Consider the following 4,259-nt stretch of genomic DNA (forward strand, 5'->3'; position numbering starts at 1 on the left):
TATATGACGACAATGCTGAAAATGAAAGCACTCAAAAGATATAAAACAGCGACTCCTTGCTTCTCTAATCAGGTCCTCGATCTCTAATAAATCTGAAAGATTTTTTTGTCACACGAGATGAACGGCCGACTACTTACTGACACGGTCGTAGCACGGGAATACGCAGGGCCCAACAGTACATGGGCCCAACATATTAAAGTATTCTAGGAGTGTATTGGACCGAATCCCGCCAAAAGCAGCCAGGCCAGCCCAACTTCCCTTGCTCTCCGTGCTCCGCTCGTCCACTCCCTCACTCACTCACCGCCACCGCCACCGCCGCGGCAATGCCGCCGCCGATGGGAATGCGGGCGCTGCTGCTGCTCCTGCTTCTCGCCTTCGCCGCCGGCACGTCCAGTGCCGCACCTAGCGGAGCAAGCCCGATCAAGAACGTGGTGGTGCTGGCGCTGGAGAACCGGGCCTGTCGACCACGCCTGGGCTGGAAGGCGCCGCCTGTCGGCCTCCCATTTCGACGGCTCATCCCGCTTCGAGTTGCAAGTCGAACCCCACCAAACTCCTCCTCCGGCCGTTGCGTCTCCGCCCGACGCCCTCCTCGTGTCCCCGACGACCCCGGCCACTCCTTCGAGGACTGTCGACCAGGTCTTCGCTTCCGCACCCATACTCCCCGCCGCGCGTCCGACCGCCGCTCCCCCACCATGTCGGGCTTTTGTCCGCTCGCGCTCCCTCAACGGCCTGCCTTCCTCCGCCGTCATCGGGCTTTACCCGTCCCTCCGCCCGGCCTTCTCCGCGCTCGCCGCCGACTTCGCCGTCTTCGACCGCTGGTTCTCCTCCCTCCCGGGCCCGACCCAGCCCAACCGCCTCTTCCTCTACTCCGCCACCTCCCACGGCGCCGTCGCCCACGACAAGTGGAACCTCCTCCGCGGCTACCCGCAGCGCCCCATCTTCGACTCCCTCGCCGCCGACGGCCGCCGCTTCAACGTCTACTTCAAGACCATCCCCACCACCCTCTTCTACCGCAACCTCCGCACCGTGCGCGCCGCCGCCCAGAGCTTCCACTTCTACGACTCCGCATTCAGGGACCACGCCCGGAGGGGGCGGCTCCCGGCGCTGTCCGTCATCGAGCCCAGGTACTTCGACCTCACCGGCACGCCCGCCGACGACGACCACCCGGCGCACGACGTCGCCAACGGGCAGAGGCTCGTCAAGGACGTGTACGAGACGCTGCGGGCCAGCCCGCAGTGGAACGACACCCTGCTCATCGTCACCTACGACGAGCACGGCGGCTTCTACGACCACGTCGCCACGCCCGTCGCCGGCGTGCCCAGCCCCGACGGCCTCCGGGGCCCCGTCCCCTTCTTCTTCAAGTTCGACCGGCTCGGGGTCAGAGTGCCCACAATGATGGTATCGCCGTGGATCAAGAAGGGGACGGTGGTGGGGCGGCCGCCGAACGGGCCGACGGCGACATCCGAGTACGAGCACTCCTCCATCCCGGCCACCATCAAGAAGATCTTCAACCTCAGATCCGACTTCCTCACCAAAAGGGATGAATGGGCAGGCACATTTGAGCACATCTTCACCCAGCTTGACCAACCAAGGACAGATTGCCCAGGTACTGCTACGGAGGATCTCTCACATGAACACGATGGGGAAATTTTGGCAGATTTATAGTCAGAGTTCACTTAATTTAGAAGAATTATAGTCAGAGCTCACTTAATTTAGCAGAATCATACTAGTTCACATTTCACTTAATTTGGATCCTCTCTACTTAATACTACTGAGGATCTCTCACATGAACACAATGGGGAATTCATTTCAGCAGAATCATAGTCATCACAATTCCACTTATTCAGATGCTCTCTACATAGTTTGAAGCTCAAGAGTATGAATGAAGAATGGAAAATTTGGCAGAACTATAGTCACAATTCACTTAATTTGGATGCTCTCTGCTTAATTTGAAGCTTACAGTATGAATGAAGAAACTTTGTTCTGTTTTCATCCTTTACAGAGACTTTGCCAGAAGTGCCATTTGAGAGAACAACACCAACGAAAGACCACGGAATTCTCTCGGATTTCCAGCGTGAGCTCGTCGAATTAGCAAGCTTCTTGAACGGCGACTACATGTTGACGAGCTCCGCTCAGGAGACGCAGAAAAAGATGACCGTGAAGCAGGCCGACACGTATGTGAGACGAGCCATCACAGGTTTTCTGCAGGCAAGCAGGCAGGCCAGACGGTTAGGCGCAAATGAGTCTGCAATTGTTACCATGAGGTCATCTTTGACAAGTAAGAGTACCACCTCAAGTCCTTAATTAGATAAGTCAAAGGCTTAGCAAGGCTAGCATCTACAATGTTGTGAAATATTAGTATATATATGAAATGCCATGTGACACAGTTATAACCGAATAGGGGGCTGCAAGAACCTTAACTGTATAGCCCCTTTTGCCAATGTAATACTCATTTTTACCTCAAAAATGTAGAGTGCGCATCTGGGGATCATTTCCTTGAATTTCGTTATGGAGGAACACATTATTATATAGTATTCATTACCGAGGAACATATTATTATATATATAACAAAAAATTACGGAGGACAATTGTCTTTGACAAATGATTACCTGGGGTGTTTGTTTGTTTTACAGTAGTTTATTGTTCACTGAGACTCATTGGGGGGATGTATAAAATTTATCTTCTTTTTTATTTATTTTAGAGTGGACATTGTTTGGTTTATATGGGCCATAACCCATTGAGCTTCTGATATCTCAACCTCTCTATGGCAAAGCCTATTAAGTAGTCAACATTTCGATCATTATTTGTACTTCTGTGAGCATGATCATCTGAAACACTAGTATAGCAGACACAGAAGAGGGGGAATCAGGAGTAGTAACTAGTTGGTTGACCCAGTGCTGGATGCCTGGATCGGTCAAGTACCTTGTGACATACCTATAACTGAATAGGGGCCTCCAGTAGCCTTCATGATACAGCCCTGTTTGCCAATTTAACTAACTTTTACATTGAAATGTAATGCACATGTGCGGACCATTTGCTTGAATTTTGTTACAGAGGAACATATTATCTCTATAACGATAAATTACGGGGGACATTTGTCTTTGGGAAAATGGTTACCTATGGTGCTTTGCTTTAAATTTGTTGTTCACTGAGAAAGTTAGACAGGCTGGAGGGATGTATGATTTCAAGTTATGGACATAATCAAGCTTAGCTTCTTACTTATTCATTTTTAATTGGCCACGGTTTGGTTCATGTGGATCATAACCCATTGGGCTTCTTATATCACAATGTTTCTTCTGCAAAGCCCAGCTAGTGCAGTGGCAGCTATTGAGGAGGAATCTATTCTGACAAGCATATCTGTTTGTTAATAGAGACCGTATTTCTTCCTCGAACATTTCAGTCGTCACTTCTGCTTCGGTACACCCCCCTAAACACATCAACGGTTAAGATTACCACATACCCCTTCATAATAAAGGGCAAGATGGTCTTTTTTGAAAGTACGTCGCGAGAACTCGTTCATATAAGAATTGCACCTCACGACTGGGCCGGCCCATTAAGCAATGTCCCTCCTACCAAGTTCAATATAAATGATGTAAAAATACTGATAAAAAGATGACCTCGTGAGGACTTGAAGTCAAGACCTCCCACCTAAAGACAAGCGCTGCTAACCACTTCATTCCACCAGAATTCATGGTAATATGTAGCGCCAAATATATAAGAAAACACAAGAGCGTTAATACACAAGAAATATTTTCTCAAAAAATCGAAACTTTTCCGAACATCTTCAGGAACATGTTGTGGTTTTTATTTTTCGGTTTTTGTTTGTCTCGTCTTCCTTCTATTTTTTATTTTTATCTTTTTTCATTTTATTTTCTTTATTAAAAAACTTTAAACTATTTTTTAATCATCAACCTTTTTCTTAAAACCATGAACTTTTCAAATTCATGAATATTTTCATAAATTCATGAACTTTGTTTTCAAATATGTGAACTTTTTTTCAATCCATGAAGCCTTTTTAAATTTTACAAACATTTGTCAAAGCCTGCAATTTCTTTTTCAAATTCGTGAAAATGTGTTTTAAAAATTGATGAAATTTTCTTAAATTCACGAACGATTGTGTTGGCCTAACAGGAACCGGACGGGAGCGATGTTGTCGCCTAGTTGAACCAAGGCTGAATTATTTTCTCTTTTTTCGTTTTCTTTTATTTTTTCATTAATTCATTTTTATCATTTTTGAAATTTACTATTCTTTTTGTAAC

General features: G+C 47.3%; 1 pseudogene; it reads left to right on the top strand.

The window, feature by feature from the left end:
- Positions 1–239: 239 nt before the first annotated feature.
- Positions 240–2,501, top strand: LOC125542729 (annotated as a pseudogene).
- Positions 2,502–4,259: the final 1,758 nt, after the last annotated feature.

The sequence above is a fragment of the Triticum urartu genome, chromosome 3, assembly GCF_003073215.2.
Source record: "Triticum urartu cultivar G1812 chromosome 3, Tu2.1, whole genome shotgun sequence".
NCBI classification, from domain to species: Eukaryota; Viridiplantae; Streptophyta; class Magnoliopsida; order Poales; family Poaceae; genus Triticum; species Triticum urartu.